Raw genomic sequence first — 20,652 nt, forward strand, 5'->3', positions numbered from 1 at the left:
TGGCATCATCATCATCATCTCTACCCGCATCAAAATATGACCTTGGGTGGTATTCTGGGGATCCATCTGGGTCATGCTCAGGTGCTAAGTCTATATCCATCACTCCTCCATCTTCGGGATCATAAATGTTGGAACCAATTTTTGAGCCTTCTTGAGGGTCTTCTTCCATCTATTCTAGGTCTTCCTCATGGTTCTCTTCGGGGTCTTCATCGGGGTCTTTCTCTTGGTCCTCTTTAGGGTCTTCTTCTTCTTCCTCCTCCTCCTCTAGGTCATCCTCTGGATCTTTTTTAGGGTCCTCCTCAATCACTAAAATTAGGTAATTGATAGAACCAGGGACTATCTGATTGTACCTGGGAGTAGTGAGATCCATGTGAGGAAGAACCTATTTTTAGACCCATTAGATCCTCTGGGTGTCTGTGAATCCTCGAAAGCCATCTTCACTTGGTTGATCTATGTGACTCAGGGTGGTGTGCCACACATAATATCCGGCATGCACCAGTTTTCTCCTTCCATGTTCAAAATAACCATATAGTCCCATTTTGTCTGTAGCTTTCTCACTCGTGTTGTCAAAATCAGGGAACAATAATTGTCCCCATATAGTATCATGCCTGACAAAAGCGGGATATCTTGGATGAGTCCAAACGATCTAAGGACTCGCAAAGGTGCATACGGTTGAATGCCTCATAACCTAATCATCTCAATAAACTATAAATACCTAGTCATGATGAAGTCCAATCCTTCCATCCAAAAATATTTCCACTGGATGGAATCCCCGGTAAGATTTGTGAAAAACCTGTGCTACTTTTCCTTCCCAATTGGAGCGATCCAATATCTTAAATGTTATTCATGGCTTTGAATTTTAATGCGTGCATCGATCATATAATAAATTTGTGGAAGGATATAATAGAAGTGTTCTATTGCCCAAATTTGTAGTAACAGATTGCATCCCCTAAATAAGTCATGCCCTCTACAACAGGTGGATAATAATCGAAATACCTCGGAAAAGATCATGTGCACTAAGGTGAGTCTTTGTGGCTCCGCAAAGATATCCATTACTATTGATAGAATATTAATGTCAACACAGTGATAACTCATTGGGAAGATCATAGTTCCCAAAAAGACAAGATGAATGCCCTCGGTCACATATGCACCCATTGTCTGCGGGTACAAACAAACTCATTCTGGTACTCATCATAACTCTCCAGACGACCATATCTTCTAAAAAGGTAATCCAGTTTTACCTTCCCTTCCTCCATGTTCCTGAGTAATTAAAAGATATCCAATCTTAAAAGCCTCAAGAAATCCTCCTTCCTTATAGGTAATGGGAGTACCGGGAGCCTCCCTCCAAACGGCAGCTCAACGAAGCTACTAACTTTGTCCAAGGTAATGGTGATCTCGAAATACAAAAACCTAAAGGTCACCGTAGTGGGGTCCCAAAATATCATCAATAGTAAAATGAAGGTTTTATTAGCTCGAACCCTCATTGGTGATAACAAATCCCCCAAGTGTTCCCGAACCTCCGAACCATGCGCCACACGAATATTTCTCCACCAGTTTTGTAGGCTATCAAGGGCAAAGATGACCTTTTGGATGTTTAGCAAATTTGAATTAATATTCATATGAAAAGAAAAAAAGGGTATGGTAAGTCATTTACCCCAAATCCATTATGCGTTTTAGTTTGGACCGTTCACACCAATCTTTACATAAAAATATGTCGACGGGTTTGTAACCTTTGACAAAGGGATGGTTTCCTGATCGCGATAATGATGTCTTGGACCGTCCCACCTAAGGTGTTTGCAATATGACTTATTTCTAGAGTAAGATTTTTTCCTAAATGTTTGAGACTATGATTGAATAGCTGCGAGAAGGCGCACTAACCTAATTGCACCAACTCTAAAACTAAAGAATCCAAAGAAGGTTTGGAGGACTATAAGACATCCCCCGCGTGAACAACATTGTGTGAATTGTGTTCGGCTAAAGACTTGATAGAAAAATACAAGTGATAAAGTAGTAACAAGTAGTGTTGTTTAAACAAATGGGGAACGCAAGTTTGGATTTGGCTTACATCCTTTCACACAAAGCATGATATAAATACATATAAAGCAAATAACACAATAAAAGCAAGGAAATCCTAAACAAAGTATGTTAAGGTAAAAAACTTAAGTACATTACGTCCCCAACAGAGTCACCACGCTGTCGCGCGCTATTTTGAACCGATCAAAATAGCACACAACATGTGGTGGCTTGTCGGGACTCTTGGGTTTTGAAAAGCATTTTTTAGAGTCGCCGCCTAACTTTTTAGGAAAATTAGGAAAAATATTTTTTATGTAAAATTCTATTTTGGTCTATCGAAAAATATTTTGTGATTTTGAGTAAGGTTTTGGTTACTCGAGAGGAAGGTGTTAGGCACCTCTCAGAGTCTATCCGAAGATAGTCCTTAGACTCAGTTTAGGAAAATATTGAAAAATATTTACTTTATTATTTGCCGAAAATGATGGTAACTACACATGTGTTTATCAAGTTTAAAGAAAACACATAAGGTACATAAATACATTCGTACGATATATGAAAGACAACATAATTTATTATCCAAATGCACATGCATATTTTAAAAAAAAAAAAAAAAATTGTAAGTGAGGCATAAAAGGTATCATTAGTATTTTGTTACACTAAAAATTTAAAGTTTTATAGTTTTTCCAAGAATATAAAGTTAAGTGTGTAAAGAAATATTTTAAAAGAAAATATCATTTTAAGGTGTGTAAAATTAATTTGTTTATAAATCATTATGTGCACGTAAAAAATTATTCATTTCAAAAGCAAAGTTATACAAAATGCGTTCCTCAAAAAATAAATAAATAAAGTATATAAAACTACGTTAACGCATTAATTTTGAGTAAAATAGACTAGCACATTTTTGAAATATAAAAAATCCTGTGATTATTCATTTATTGGTCAGTATTTTAAGTAGTAGCTAAAGTAGATAAACTAAAGGTAATAGAAACAACAACAACAACGACAACAAGAACAACAAGAATAATAACAACCACAACCATAAAAACAACAACAATAATAAGAACAACAACAACAATAAGAACAATAATAACAAAAACAACGACAAGAACAACAATAACAAGAATAACAATAAGAACAACAACAACGACCACAACAACAAAACAACAACAACAACAACGATAATGACAAAAAAAAACAACCACAAGAACAACAATAACAACGACAACAACAAGAACAACAACAACAACAATAAAAACAAAAACAACAACAACAACTACAACGATAATAACAACAACAATAACGACAAGAACTACAACAACAAGAGCAACAAAAACAACAAGAACAACAACAACAACAACAATAACGGCAATAACAACAAAAAGAATAACAACAACAAGAACAACAATAAGAACAACAACAACAACAACAACAACAATGACAACAACAACAACTATAACAACAAGAATAATGACAACAACAACAAGAACAACAACAACAACAACAAAAACAACAACAACAACTACAACGACAATAACAACAACAACAATAACGATAAGAACAACAACAATAATAACGACAACAACGACAATAACAATGATAATAACAACAACAAAAACAACAATAATAATAATAATAGTAATAATTTTAGTTTTAAGGAAAAAGAAGTAAAGCTAGCGATATTTCATATATGAAATAATATGTTTACATGTAACTCGTGTTTTTTATTTTGTTTGGATTTTTTAAAGCCTAGATATTTGAAACTAGTGTAAAACAGAGAACTAAAGTTTGGTAAAGTGTTGATATAATTTAATTTACTCAAACGAGTTGGAGTTGACAAATAGTTTCCTTAAAAAATACAAGTGTTTATCTATTTGTGCGATCATATTAATATTCTCTTTGTTTTGAGAAAAGTTAAGATTGCGATATTTTTCATTTTATAGAAATATTTTTTAGGCAAATAATTATTCATGAGAAGTTAGCCGAATATCAAAGTTGCTAAAGCCTTTTTTTAAGAAAAAACATTTAACTAGTCTGTGGTAATTGCGAACAGTGAGAACGCTAATTTATTTAGAAAAAAACTACAAATTCTAAAGAAATATAAATACAACAAGCAATAAAATTTTAATAACCAATAATAACTAATTATCATTTCAAGTCTTAACAAAAATAACAGCATAGCATGAACATTAAATAAAGAGAAGAGACTAAGAGATACTAGACTCCTAACAGAGCTTGAGTTTTTAAGTTTATCCAATCCTGAAGATCAGCGATCCTAGTAGCGTCGACCTGATAGTTGGGTCGAAATGGAGTTTCAGTTAAAACCCGAATACCGAGTGTTCATGTAAAAGAAAGAGTAAAATACAATTAGACATTGTCCAAATTCCAAACAAATAAACAAAGCATGGAAATAGAAATAACACATTTATGCAATTATTTTTTAGAAAATAAAGCATTCTGCTACAAGAATTCGCACACCGCATACAACATTCCTTAACAGCCGTAAGGAGATTCTACATCATGGGTCCCAAGTAAAATAACACAATTTGTACCTAAATTGTTGAACCATGTTTTCCAATGACATCAACGCATTAAATTTTTAAACAAATCCTAAAGGTAAGAGCAAAATATAGGTTGATTAATAAACCAAAGTGCCAAGATTCTGACAAAAATATGACAAGTAGCCAAACTTACACCAACAAATTCACCCCACCAATATGTCATTTTATTGCTAGAAAAAAAAGTTACATTCACACCCAAAATGCAATCAATATACAGAATTAAATTTTGGCATATGTAACTTTGTCTTTAAGATCCACTATTCTACATATACATGCGCCAAAGACTTCAAGAAGTCAAGAATGTAGCATTGAAGTAAACTACATTCTCTAATCAATTTAACCAATAACCAATTAATTAAAATAAATACTAATTAAAAGTTCTACTACAGTAATAAACATATATTCACATCTTCGCTTAAGGCAAGTGTAATACTTCATATTTCCCTAGCTTAATTTAAGTCTTCGTAAATGAGTAATTCCATATGAAATTTTTGAAACACTCAGTATTTTTAACTGTAGAGTCTGCCATTATGTAGAAAATTAAATTATCTTTCCAACAATATAAAATTCTCCTAAATCCGATAACAGGGTAAGAAGTTATGGCTATTTTAAGTTTTAGTAGTTAAACACCATCATTCAGGCCAGTAGCGCGTCGCGGAGTATGTCTAAATGGAAATTGTCATTTTCCAGTGAGCTGACACGATACCACTGCATCGTGCCACCAGTTAATTTTCTAATTATCACTTTTCTAGTGTTGCTCCACGACAATGGCGCGTCGCGCCAAGGCCCAGTTTCCCATCCAGTGAGGTGTCGCGATGGCACTACATCACGCCATCAGCCCACTTCTCAGTTGTCCACTTTTCAATGAGCCGGCATGATTATATTACATAACGTCGGGGTGAAAAATTCAGATTCCCAGCTTCCGTTATTTAATTTCAGGGGCTGTTTGGTCAATTCTCAAAGCCCCTAATCAGCCTAAACACGAGATTAATACCCTAAATGTCCTACTATTTCATTATTTACTCACTTTTCTCAAGATTTAAAACATTCTCTCTCAAGAGGCAAAAATCCTAACTTCAAGAATCAAGGTCAATCCTTAAGAATTTTACTAAGAACCTTCAAGGATTAATCCTCTCAGGTATGTTAGGTGTTCATTCATGGGTTCCATTCACCCATGAAGTTCAAGAACCTTTTTTAAACATACAAGATCTCGGATTCATGATTTTCATGTTTGAATTAGTCTGAATTCATATTGATGATATTAGTTGGGTTTTAATCTATAATTTAGGTGCAAGTTTTATGTAATTGAATAGCATGTGTGGTGAATATGTGATTATCTTAATAAACTCTTAAATTTATAAAGTGATTAATATGTCTATGATGTTAATTGGGTTTTAATCCATGACTATTATAATATTTATGAAATTAGATTAGTATTTTATGGGGAATTATATGAATTGCATGATAAACCCATGAAGTTATAAGTTTCGCATTGTAGTTGCCATGTTTATATATTATCCATGATTATGTGCACTAAGTTGTGTTCCCCAAGTGTTTGATAGAATGTCCATGTGAATAAAGTGATGAAATCATGACATGTTAGTATATGTACAAGTTTATGCCCTACAAGTGTTTGATAAAACATCTCTATAGATGAAATATGAACATGTGTACATTGTTATGCTTTGCAAGATAATGTGATGATTTACTTTTTATGCTATCGAGTCCTGGGTATTTAATACCCAATAATTTAGTTGTGTACCTAGAGATAGTATCAGTTACAGAATCTCAGTCATGTCACAATCCATAGAACTCTCAGTCAGTTATAAAACATAGGAAAACTCAGTAAACTCAGTATTCAGTCCAGCCTAGTTCAGTATACTCAGTTCAGTGTCTTTTAGTTGGTAGTAGGATTCAGTACCAAGTAAGCCTGGGGATGGGGCCTCACCCGTTAGCTAGGAATGGGTCCCTAGATGCAATCCCTAAGTTCTAGAACTACGTAGCCAGCGTAGGTTATGATATGTCACCCGTTAGATAGGACTGACATACTCAGGGATCACCCACTAGTTTAGGACTGATCTCAGGGGTCACCCGTTTGTTAGGACTGACTCCACAGCAGTTGTTAGTACCCGTGGCATTGTATTAACACCCTTCCAATTGGGGTTATATATTGGACCCCATCTCAATTATCTTATCTTATTTGGGGAATGTCGGTTAGATGATTACCTTCTACAGTCTCAGTCTCATTCTCAGTTTAGAATTCAATTCAGTTCTACAAAATCAGAACTGTCAGACATAGTCACTCAGTTCAGTAATTTAGTTATCAGTAACTTCAGATATTAGTTACTTAGTTATAAGAACTCAGTACTTAGCTTCAGAAAAAGCTCAGTTACAGTCTATACGTATATGTACACCATTTCATACTCAGTGATTTCAGTAGTTTCAGTTATCCATGTACTCTTGTATTCAATTAGTCAATATCATTTAGTCAGTTATTGTTCATGCATACGAACCCTTGCATTTAGCCTTACCTCATCTAGCATACCAGTACATTCCAAGTACTGACCGCATACTCTTTTTTTGTGCTATGATATCTCATATCATAGGTTCAGATGCTCAGGATCCCAACCGTACTCAGGCATTTTTAGTCAGCAGTCATAATTTAGTAGTGAGTCCTCATCTATGAAGGATGTGCTTTTATTTCAGTATTTTAGTTTATCAGTGGCTCAGTAGTTGGAGTTACTTGGGGGATTATCCCATCAACTCCACTTTCAGACAGTTCAATTAGAGGCTTTTCAGACTAGACTAGTTTAGACAGTGTTGAGTTTTCAGAAGTTTTTAATAGATATTATATTTATTAGTATTACAGATTTTGAACGTTATGGTATTTCAACCTCTTTTTTGCATTTATTTAAGTATTATTCTTCAGTGCTCATAGTAGATATCAGTCATGGGTTAGCTTATGGTCTCTTGGGACTGTAAGCACTGTGTGATACCCAGGGTGTACTCTCGGGGTATTACAAACTTGGTATCAAAGCCTAAGGTTCAACAGTGTCTTAAGAAGTTTGAAAGCCACATCTAATAGAGTCTTATTCATGGGTGAGTAGCACGCCACACTTGCGGACAGGAGACTATGAGATATTTAGGATATGTTTCCCTTCTTTCAGTATTCATGTCATACGAGTGAGAATGAGCTCAAGTTAAAATCTTAGTTTAATCCGTTTCTCCCTTTTGTTTATAGAACATGCCTCCCAAAAGGACTAACGAAAGAAGAACTGAAAATCAGTCAGCACCTCGGCTCGTTCAGGCAGATCCCATGGACAAGCATGTCTCTTATGCAGAATTCAGAGCTGCATTCATTACTTTAGCCAACTCCATAGCAGCTCAGAATAAACATCCAGCTGCTGTTCAGTCTAACCCAGTGGCCAATACTACTGCAGCCAGGATTTGGGACTTTACCCTAATGAATCCTCCCCTTTTATCTGAATCTAAGTCTGAAGAGGACCCACAAGAGTTCCTCAATAAACTTTAGAAAGTTACAGATATCATGGGAGTGACTTCCAGTAAGAGTGCTGAGTTAGTTGTCTATCAGCTACAAGATGTAGCTCATACGTGGTTTAAGTAATGAAACCTGTAAAGTGGAAAGAGTTTGCTACTGCTTTCCTAGACAGATGTTTTCCCTTAGAGTTGAGAGAATCCAAGGTGTTAGAGTTCATCAATCTCAAGCAAGGCAGTATGAGTGTGAAAGAGTATTTCCTCAAGTTTACTCAGTTATCCAGGTATGTTCCCCATGTAGTAGCAGACAATAAGTCCGAAATAATCAAGTTCATATTTGGGGTGTCAGATAGCGTGGTTAAGGAGTGTAGAACAGCGATGCTAATCAAGAAGATGGACATATCTAGGATTATGGTCCATGCTCAACAGATTGAGGAGCAGAATCTTAAGAAGAAGGAGAGAGAGAACAAGAGAGCTAGAACAGGTAGTTTTAATTTCAATCAGCCTAAGTCAGAGGGCAAAAATCATTCCCATTTTTATTCAAAATCTTCAGTTCCGACTTCATCCTCAGCTAGTGTGCCAGTACCAAAGTTCAAGAATGACAGTTATGATAGGGCGCTAGGCTCTAAAACCCAGGGTAGTGTGAGCAGTGGTCGTACCCATTTGCTATACAAAAAATATGGTAGAAATCACCTAGATGTGTGTACAACAGGCAGGGATGTGTGTTTTGGATGTGGTAAGCCAGACCACAGGATGTGGAAGTGTATAGTATTAGCTTAGTGGTGAAAATATTTGCATCAACAGGGTCAGTTCAACCATACTCCAGTCCCATCCGATCGCCCGACTGAGTGGGGTGCCACTTTCGGTACCACTAGTGGCCAATGCTGGAACAGATTTTATGCACTCCAATCTCGCCATAATTAGGAAAGTTTTCCTGATATAGTTATGGGTATGTTATGAGTCTTTCATCTTTATTTTTATTCCTTGTTAGATCCTGAGGCTTTACTTTCTTTGTAACCCTTATATAGCCGTCAACTTTGGTGTAAGACCCAAAATATTAGCAGAGCCCTCCTCAGTGTCTACCCCAGACTTTAGAGTAAAGTGGTGACAGTTCAGTTTAGAGTAGTTGAGAAATGTGGCTAGGATGTCAAGTTAGTATTTTCAATGCATGAGTCTTAAAAACTCTATCTTAGATGACGTTTAGTAGACCTTGCTCCATATTACAAAATTGGGGCCATGTTGTGATTTCTTATTCAAATGTATTACTCAGACCATGCTAGGATTTCCTTGGTCCCTAAAGTCAGTAGAAATTTATACAAAGAGTGTCAAGGAATGCTCCCGATGAGTATAAGTTTTCAGCATGAGTTAGTTTGTAAAGCTAGGAATTCAATTTAGCAGTCAGGCAGACAAGTTCATACGGTTTCCCTATATTTCCACCCAGTCGTACTATCCAAAGTTTTGTGAATATGACTGTTCCAAGATAGAGCATCCTAGTAGTTACGAGTTCAGCCCAGTTCATGTATCATGCCTCAGTTTCAGATCCTAGATATTCAGTCACAAATCAGTTTATAGGTGCCCCGTGCATCGTCTCAGTTTTCCTTAGTATCTTAGTCAAGTCAGCTTCTACGAGGGACATAGTGTCCCAAGAAGGAGATGCACTATGGTCCCCGATCTTTCATGTCCTAAACCTTCCAATTTCTCTTCATGCAATGATATCCAGTTTGGAGTAGTGGATACTCATAATTTGACTATCTTATTCCAATGTCAGTCGTATGACCATTCCCAAGTCATGTCATGTATTCAAGGAAACTAGTTCAATTCATGATTGTCAGTCCACGTATCATGTTACAAACTCAGTAATGTTCTCATGTTCCCATTCATGCATGTTCAGTAAATGATCTCAGGTTAGCCAATATTCTTAGCATAAAGTGACAGTCATCCTAAGTTTTACTCAGTTCTATGTCTAGTTATAGTTATAAACTTGGTATCCTTTAACGTTAAATATTCATTCATGCGCTCATGAATCAGTTCAGTCATGTAATCGTGCATCAGATATGCATGTTTAGTAGGAGAACTCAGCCTGTCAGTAGTTCAGTTATGTTTCAGTGTACATATTCAGTATGTAAACTCAGTCTATTAGTGTTTATCAGCTTCATTAGCCACATTAGAGGATGAATGTTCCCAAGGGGGAGATATAGTAATACCCTATATTTTCCTAGCTTAATTTAAGTCATAGAACATGAGTAATCCCAAATGAAATTTTTAAAACACTCAATATTTTTTAGTGTAGAGTCTGCCATTGTGCAGGAAATTGAATTGGCTTTCCAACGATATAAAATTTGCCTAAATCCGATAACCGAGTAAGAAGTTATGGCTATTTTAAGTTTAAGTCATTAAACACCGTCATTTAGGCCAGTAGCACGTTATAGAGTATGTCTAAATGGCAATTGTCATTTTCCTGTGAGCTAACGCGATACCACCGCATCGCACCACTAGCCAATTTCCTAATTGTCACTTTTCTAGTGTTGCTCCGCGACAATGGTGCATCGTGCCAAGGCCAATTTCACATACAGTGAGGCACCATAATGGCATCGCGTCGCACCATCAGCCAGTTCCTAGTTTTCCAATTTCTAGTGAGACGTTGCTAGGGGTGTGCATCGGTCGGTTTGGTTTAGTTTTGTATGTTATTGGTTCGGTTTATCGATTTTCGATTTTCAAATATGTAAAACTAATAACCAACCAATAAGATATTTTTTATCGATTTTTGGTTTATCGGTTTTTTATTCTTAATGGTTTGGTTTTCAGTTTAACCAATAAGAAAAATACTTATAAAATAGAAACAGTAAAAACCAACATAAAACAACAAAATCTTAGTTGCCGCCAGATCCTGCATAATGAGTTTTAGTTTACAGAAATCTTCAAACTTGAATTGAACGTTAGTTAAAAAATAGAATCCTAGTTCTTCAATCTTTTCAAAATATTCAGATCTTCCCAAAACTCTTCAAACACTTCAAGCTTTTGAAAATATCCAAATCTCGCCAAAAATCTTCAAACGCTTCAAGTTTTTGAAAATATCCAAATCTTGCCAAAACACATACACCTACAACATAGCACATAACACATTACAATTCAGTCATAACCTGATGATGAAAGTGAAGCAACTGTATGCATATGCAAACATACTATGTATAAATATACTCTTTTCAAGTAGCAAAGAATAATCTTTCTGGTTACTTGCCACAAAATATGTGCCTTGGTGGATCACTTACTAAATTCATAGTATATGATAATAATTTTATTGGTAATATCCCTAGAACCTTGAGAAATTGTTCTACACTATCTAGAGTTAAGCTTGATGATAACCAATTATCTAGCAACATATCAGAAGCTTTTGGTGTCTATCCAAGTCTAATTTACATGGAATTGAGTCACAATAAACTATACGGCGAGTTATCGTCACAATGGGTCCTTTCTTATAATCTAATAACTTTAAAGATCTCCAGGAACAACTTGTCTAGTGTCATACTAGTTGAGATGGCTCGCATGGTTGCTTGTTGTGCTGCTTGTGTGCGTAATTCAGCAAAGCGTCGACCACGAATGACACAGGTAAAGTTCTATATCGTATTAAAGATTATTTTAGTCGTAGTGGATAGACACATAGCAAGTGTTGAGGAAGTTCAAGTTACTATGAGCTGCAACCTTATACAACAACATACATAGTATAGTCCAACAAAATGAGGTCGGGGAAGAGTAGAGAATTTGCAAACCTTACCCTTACCTCAAGTGTTCTCGATAGACTATCCCTCTGCTCAAAAAACAGTCCAAAGCAGCCCAGGAAGAGTATAAATGGAAGTGAAAACATCATAAAGCATACATAGTAGTGACTACAACAAAATAATACGACAATCATACAAGAAACATCAGATAGTAAAAGAACAATAAACTACAGGAGCAATACTAGTATACAAGCTGCAACATTGTACATTTGAGAAATACTTAAAATGATGCTTTGAAGTTCCACATACACAAAACTTTCCTCCGTTACTGTTCTCGACTAATCAAAACTAAATAATACTACGTTTAATGCTCTAGTCAAGATATAGATTGCAAACTTAAATATAATATCCTCTAGCCTAAATTTATACAGTATAATTGAGCAGGTTCTCTGAGCTTTGGAAGGAGATATCTCGTTATCAAACCTTAATGAAGGGATTAAACCTAGACACAACACACTATGCAGCTCATATATAAGTACAGATTATGATACACTTCAATACAATGAAGACATGAAGAAATTCAGGAAGATGGCACTAGCGACAAGTCAAGAATATAGCAGCAGTGATCAGTACAGTAATCCAATGAGTGAATATGGACTGAACTCATCTGGATCAAATAGCGAAGACGGTCAGACGAGGGAAATGGAAACAGAAATGGGTCATATGAAGAAAGATAGCATAGGATTTAGTAGAAGTAAAGGCTTCAATGAGAATTCATAATTCAAGAACTCCATCTCTGTATAATCTTTCAACCTATCTCTTTTAAGATATGAATGCTTCAGAAATTGCATAAAACAAATGATTTACTTGGTTAATATAGCCAGGGACTCCTTTGCTTCAAGAATGTTTTCTCGTTTAATAAATATTACACTTACATAGGTGCTAGACTATTCACTATATTCAGTGACTAATTTTAAGAAAATATATGACTTATAACAAATTATAGCTAGGATATGCGGCTTAACAGATGCCCAGATTCAAGTGCAAAAAAAGAAGAACTTCAACTCCACGTCAATCATCAAGAATGCTAGTATTAGCCAATTCTACAGAGAAATTATATTAATAAATCACGAAACTGTTAACGATTATTTACAATAAAAATACAAAACTAATACAATTAGAATATTTTTACCTCGTTCAAGCTTTTTGAGGACATCTATATCTTCCTCAATACTAACAGGTTGTGATTCACTCCGAATCCAATGTTGAATGCACACTAGAGTTTGCACCAATTTAGGAGTTAATAAACTCCTAAATGAATCCATCATACGTCCACTGGTACTAAACACACACTCAGATTCCACGCTTGAAATGGGAATAGCTAACACGTCCCGAACCATCTCAGCAAGAATGGGAAATTTGGGTGAATGTATTTTCCACCAAGACAAGATGTTGAATTTCTTGGTTTTACCTTCATTTGCTTCATCAAGATACTTTTCCAATTATGTTTTAACCATTGCTGTATTTCCAGCTTTATGTTTCATTAGATCATCCATGAATGACCCTAAACACCCTATCGATTGAACAGTACTACCTGAACTCGAAGGCAGTGAACTAGAATTTTCAAATAAAGAGCTTGATGAAGATGAAGAATGTTGACTATCTTTATCTTTTGAAAAAAGACTTTACATACTCACCATACATAAAATTCAAGTAGTCTTTCACCCCACTCTCTAAAATTAGTCCTTTTTCTTTTCCAAACATCATTTGAAGAGCAAAACCAACCGAAACAAACTTGTGTCGAGGATTCAGAACATAAGAAATAAAAATCATCTTATTCATTTTCTTTGGACTACCCCAATACTTATCAAACTTTTATTTTATATAAGATGCAATTTTACCCAAAAGATCATCATCATCACTCGATATCAACTGCTTCAAATAACAAGAAACCTCACAAATTTTAAGAAAGTGTAAATTTGATGTGACATAGAGTATCCAGATACTTATTTGGTTAGATCATAAAAAAATTGAAAAAAATTGGTAATTTTCTTTACATGGTCCTAGTCATCACTCGAAAGTGCATCGGCAACTGTTCTCTCTTCATCCTCAACAAACTGAAGGTATTGTGATAAGCCAATATCACGATCAACATAACTCAAAAATCCATGTTCACACTCAATCGCCCTATTCAATATCAAGTATGTGGAGTTACACCTCATAGAAACATCCAAACATAAAGATTTTTTACTATTGATATCAAGATCTTCACAACATTCTTGGAACCTTTTACACCTTGCAGGGGACTGCCTTATGTATTTCACTGCTTTTCTAACCATTTCAATGGACACTCCAGTTACTTTCAAACCATCTTGGACTATAAGATTAATAATGTGAGCCATACACCTTACATGAAGGTGTTCTCCATTCATGAAATGGTTCCCCATTTAGTGAATATCTTACCTAACTCTTTCACAGTCACATCATTCAAACTAGAATTATCGACTGTGATGGTAATAATTTTATCTATGTCCCAATCACGTAAACACTTACTAATCTCATTAGCCATGTCTTTACCTCTATGGCTAGTAATTGGACAAAAGTTAATTATCCTCTTGTGCATAATCCATTTACTGTCGATCCAATGTACAGTGTTGCACATATAATTAATTCTCTGCAAAGAGGTCCAAGTATCAGTGGTAAGACAGACTCTTTGTTGGGCTTCTCTAAAGGACCTTTTCAATTTTTGTTTCTCTTTATCAAACATTTTAAAACATTCACGTGTCACAGTGGTACAAGAAGGAATCTTAAAATGAGGTTGCACTACTTTCATAAAGTTTCTAAAACCTTCCTTGTCAACAAACCTGAAAGGGAGTTCATCCACAATCACCATGCGACATAAAGCTCTCCTACATTGTTCTTGCTCAAATTTCCATGAAACAACAGCCACATCACCTGCAACACCGCCCTCAACAAATTAAAAGCCTAGTTGGGTTTGATCTTTGTCAGCAGTTTGATTCCGAGGCATCTTTGAACATGTTAACAAATGAGTGAGCATTACCGTTGTACCATTTTTACTTGAATCAGCAAAATAATCTTGACCACAATGCTTACACTTTGATTTCTTATTTTATTCTTCATCAATAAATGATCCAAAATGATTCCATGCATGAGACCTTTTTTTCTTTCTCTCTTTACCTTCGTCTGGATAGAATGTTTATGTTTTTGACGTGAAATATTTGAATTAATGCTTTCATCGGCTAGAATCACTGCCTCATCAGTTGTAGTATTTTCAGCCATGTGTATGTCACTGTAAAATAGAATTTAGACAATAATTAGAAAACAAATCATGAAATACTTTCAAAGTAAACCAAGATTAAGAGATTCTTAAAGGGAAACTTGAACAATATTGAAATTGAAATTGAAATTTACCTCTAATTGCCAAAAGGATACAAGAGTTTGAATAATTACTCACAAGTTAGTGACCGTTGATAAAATCCTCACCGTCCGTTGACCCTCGCCGTTGCCACCGCCGGAGTGTCGGTTTCTCTTAACCTCGTCGTTTCGCCTTTACTCTTTACTCTTTAGTTGTTTAACTTTTGTGAGTTGTTTGTGAATTGTGACCGTATGACTGCTTTTAGTACTTTATGAATATTTTCTCACTATACTAGAATATCATATAAAATATTAATATATATAAATAATATAAATATTTATATAAAATAAATAAATAATGGTAAAATAGTAATTTTAGTGTATTCTTATTGGGTTATCAGTTAAACCGATAACGCAATAGGCCTAAATCAATACCGAACTGATAACCCAATAAAATTTTTTATAAAACCAATAACAACCCAATACCAATAACCCAATATCATTTTTATTGGTTCGATTTATCGATCAGTTCGACTTTTGCACAGCTCTAGCCGACGCGATGCCGGAGTGAAAAATCGGGATTCCCAGCTTTCATTATTTAATTTCAGGGGTTGTTTGGTCAATTCTCAAAACCCCTAATCAGCCTAAACACGAGATTAATACCCTAAGGGGTCATTTGGTTTAAAAACAAGTTATATTGGGATTAGTTATACTGGGATAAGTTATAATGGGATAAGTTATATTGAGATTAGTTATGCTGGGATTAATTTTTATTGAGTGTTTGGTTTGTTGTACTCAAAGTAATATGCATGGTATAATTTCTAGGAATAAATTGATTGATTATCAAAATACCCTCCATCTTATTTAACTTTATATATATATATATATATATATTTCTTTTTAATCTTTAAATATTCATTCTTAAAAAAATTTATTATTTTTTAGAGAAATTAAAATATATAAATAAACGTAATTTATATATTTTACAACCATTTTGAATGGTAAATTGTTCAAAATTTATTTATTTATGAATATATTATACGTTAATTAAACATAATTTATGTGTGAGAGAGAATATATTACGTTATATATTATGTTATGTATAATTAAATTATATATAATAAAACATAATATATTATAATTAAATATATTAACATAATATATATATATAATTAAACATAATTAACATACATATATTCATAATATATTCATGATATTATATGTTATATATTACGTTATATATTACATAATTATGTTAAATATTACATAATATATTATATTCATAATTAATTAATAAATTATACGTTAATTAAACATAATTTATGAATATATAATTTATATATATTTATGATTATATTATGCGTTATTCATAATATATATTTATGTTCATAATATGTTATACTGTTCATAATATATATTATACGTTCAAAGCATAATTATTATACAGTTTACCAGTTTACGTTAATTATTATTATATATATATAATTTATTTATGAATATATTATACATTAATTAAACATAATTTATTATTTATGAATATATATATATATGTGTGTGTGTGAGAGAAATAAAATTAATAGAGTTTGAGGGTATTTTTGTCCTTTCATACATTTATCCCAAGGATAAATTATGGTGGGATTGTTATCCCACCAATTGAGTGGATAACTAATCCCGGGACTATTTATTAGTCTCGGGATAAGTTATCCCAAATATTGCCAACCAAACATGCAATAGAAATTTTTATCTGGGAATTATTATTTTATCCCGAGATTATTTGCTTCAACACCTCAAACCAAATGACCCCTAAATGACCTAATATTTCATTATTCACTCATTTTCTCAAGATTTAAAACATTCTCTCTCGAGAGGCAAAAACCCTAACTTCAAGAATCAAGGTCAATCCTCAAGAATTTTACCATGAACCTTCAAGGATTAATCCTCTCAGGTATGTTAGGTGTTCATTCATGGGTTTCATTCACCCATGAAGTCCAAGAACCCTTTTTAAACATACAAGATCTCAGATTCATGATTTCTATGTTTGAATTAGATTGAATTTATATTCATGCTATTAGTTGGGTTTAAATCCATGATTTAAGTGCAAGTTTAATGGAATTGAATAGCATGTGTGATCAATATGTGATTATTTTGATAAACTCCTGAATTTACAAAGAGATAAATGTGTCTATGATGTTAATTGGGTTTTAATCCATGACTATTATAAGATTCATGAAATTAGATTATTATTTATGGGGAATTATATGAATTGCATAATAAACCCATAAAGTTGTATGTTTGGGCATTGTAGTTGCTACGTTTATATGCTATCCATGATTATGGGCACTAAGTTGTTTTCCCCAAGTGTTTTATAGAATGTCCATGTGAATAAAGTGATGAAATCATGACATGTTAGTATATGTACAAGCTTATGCCCTACAAGTGTGTGATAAAATGTCTCTATAGATGAAATATGAACATATGTACATTGTTATGCTTTACAAGATCATGTGATGCTTTACTTTTCATGCTATCGAGTCTTGGAGGTATTTAATACCCTATAATTTAGTTGTGTACCTAGAGCCAGTGTCAGTTACAGAATCTCAGTTATGTCACGATCCGTATAACTCTCAGTCAATTACAAAACTCAGGAAAACTCAGTAAACTCAGTATTCAGTCCAGTCCAGTTCAATATACTCAGTTCAGTGTCTTTCAGTTGGGAGTAGAATTCAGCACCAAGTGAGCCTAGGGATAGGGTCTCACCTGTTAGCTAAGACTGGGTCCCTAGAAACAATCCCTAAGTTATAGAACTACGTAGCCAGCATAGGTTATGAGATGTCACCCATTAGATAAAACGGACATACTCAGGGATCGTTTGCTAGTTTAGGACTGATCATAGGGGTCACCCGTTAGTTAGGACTGACTCCACAGCAGTTGTTAGTACCTGTGGCATGGTATTAGCAACCTTTCAATTGGGGTTATAGATTGGACCCCGGCTCAGTTATCTTATCTTATTTGGGGAATGTCAGTTAGATGATTCCCTCATACAGTCTCAGTGTCAGTCTCAGTTTAGAATTCAATTCAGTTCTACAAAATCAAAACAGTCAGACACAGTCACTCAGTATCAGTAATTCCGTTATCACTAACTTCAGATATTAGTTACTCAGTTATCAGAACTCAGTACTTAGCTTCAGAAAAACTCAGTTACAGTCTATATGTATATGTACAGTATTGTATACTCATGATTTTAGTAGTTTCAGTTATCCATGTACTCTCGTATTTAGTTACTCAATATCATTTAGTCAGTTATTGTTTATGTATGTGAACCCTTGCATTCAGCCTTACCTCATCAAGCATGCCAGTATATTCCATGTACTGACCGCAAACTCTTAGTTGCGCTATGATTTCTCATATCATAGGTTCGGACGTTCAGGCTCTCGACCGCACTTAGGCTGATCCAGTCAGCTATCATATATTTATATGTGAGTCCTCATCTATCGAGGATGTGCTTTTATTTCATTATTTCAATTTATCAGTGGTTCAGTAGTTTGAGTTAGTTGGGGGCTTGTCCCATCAACACCACTTTCAGACAGTTCAGTTAGAGGCTTTTCAAACTAGTCCAGTTCAAAAAGTATTGAGTTCACAGATGTTTTTAACAGATGTTATTTTTATCAGTGGCATTTAAGCCTATTTTCTGCATTTATTTCAGTATTATTATTCAGCGCTCACAGTAGATATCATTCATGGGTTAGCTTATCGTCCCTTGGGACTGTAAGCACCGTGTGACGCCCAGGGTGTACTCTCAGGGTGTTACAGCAAGAAAGGTTTTACTTCAAAAGTAAGTTTTGCAAATGAGATAAATATGCAAACGCAACTAATTCAAAGGTTCCAACACTACTACAGTGTTCTTAAATAATCTTTTGGTTTGAAATAAAAACTTATATTGAAAGCTACTTGTAAATACTTGAGCAATTCAAAATAAGGAACATTTTTCTTGCGCAAACCGAAATTTAAAAGTAGAAACAGGGGCGCCCTCAAAATAAAGATATTTAAAAAAATCAAAATTAGATTTGAAACTTTACCTACGAATCAGTTTTTTAGAATCAAAACAACATAATTTAATCAAAAATCACATACGAACTCGTTTTTAGAATCAATAACGAGAGCACAAACTTGATCGGGATTACATATGACTTCATTTTCTTAGAATCAACAACAAAACCTGAAATTCTATTAATTCAAGACAACCTATTCGCATACTTACAGGCCCATATACACGCAATATGAAATTTCATATTCAAGTGATATTCGTCGGCAAAATTCCAGAAGGATCATAACAAGCAATGATACTAAAATAAGGTAAACGCGTGTATCCATATATTTCAACACCCAAAAGACTTTCAGTTCACACACAAAAAGACTTTCTAGAATCCAGTGTGTGTTTGTATATATATGTCCGCAAAATTAATGAAAAGCAACAACAATAAAATTTAAAATAAAATCGTGTATTCAACGCACCGAATCAGAATGAGATGAAGGAAAATGAAATTGGAAAGACAAAGGTGAATTTGTACCTTGTGTTGGGCAGCAAACAAGGGCTCCAACATCAAGTTTTTGGGACCCAAAACCCGAAATCGAAGAACTTGACTTTAGGCAAAGAACAACAAAATAGAAACTTGTAGTTTTGTAAATTTTTCTTTTTTTTGATTGTTACTTCTTCCCCCAAAACTCCCCTTTCACTCATCTTCCTTTTTCGTCTTCAATTTTTTCACTTTCAAGTCCTCCGTTTCTGTCCCTCTATTTTCTTCCCCAACCCTTCGTCACTCTTTTCTTTTTATCTCTTTATTATTCGTTCCTTTTCCTCCGTCCGCTATAGAATGGGGAGATTACAATTTATAGCTGCCTATCCGGACTTAAAAGTCCGAATTGAAACCTTAATATAAAAACGGGAAGAAAAAGATTCAAAGTTTGAATTATCAATCTCCTTCAAAGCCATTAATTGTAGATTCAACATCAAAGATCGATACTAACACCTTTTGGGGTCTATTATTTTTTGACTTTTTGGTTAATGAGCTTGTCATGACGAAAAAAAGGAGATTCTTGCATAGGGGGGTGCCAGACGGCAGCTATGGCATTCCAGTTTGGGTGGCGGCAGACGAGGTGTGAGGGGGAGAGAAAGAGAGAAGGTCGGTGGTTGGGAGCTGATTGTGGAAAAATAATGGTGACCCATCATTCTTTTAGGGAAAAGTAATACGCGTGGATTCTCTTTTCTTTTGCGAAGAGGAAACATGTCTTGGGAGCTGAAAAATTGAATAAGATCCAAACTATTCATCATTTGATCAGACAGTTTGGATTTAATTTTAAAATAAGAAATAATTAAATATAATATATATATATATATATATATATATATATATATATATATATAAGTTGAAAAATTTGGATCTGTGGATTAAAAATAAATTAATGAATCGAATTAATTTGTTGGATGAATTTGTGTT

The 20,652-nt window shown here is 34.3% G+C and overlaps 1 long non-coding RNA gene and 1 pseudogene across 1 annotated transcript; one reads left to right on the plus strand and one right to left on the minus strand.

The window, feature by feature from the left end:
* The first annotated feature begins 11,517 nt into the window (after positions 1-11,517).
* Positions 11,518-12,583, plus strand: LOC124896327 (annotated as a pseudogene).
* A 1,110-nt stretch (positions 12,584-13,693) lies between these two features.
* Positions 13,694-20,419, minus strand: LOC107860822. The gene is made up of 3 exons (XR_001671608.2): positions 19,726-20,419; positions 14,981-15,092; positions 13,694-14,737 (listed from the first exon to the last, which is right to left on the minus strand). It is a non-coding gene; the product is annotated as an uncharacterized LOC107860822 (long non-coding RNA).
* Positions 20,420-20,652: the final 233 nt, after the last annotated feature.

The sequence above is a fragment of the Capsicum annuum genome, chromosome 2, assembly GCF_002878395.1.
Source record: "Capsicum annuum cultivar UCD-10X-F1 chromosome 2, UCD10Xv1.1, whole genome shotgun sequence".
In the NCBI taxonomy this organism is placed as follows: Eukaryota; Viridiplantae; Streptophyta; class Magnoliopsida; order Solanales; family Solanaceae; genus Capsicum; species Capsicum annuum.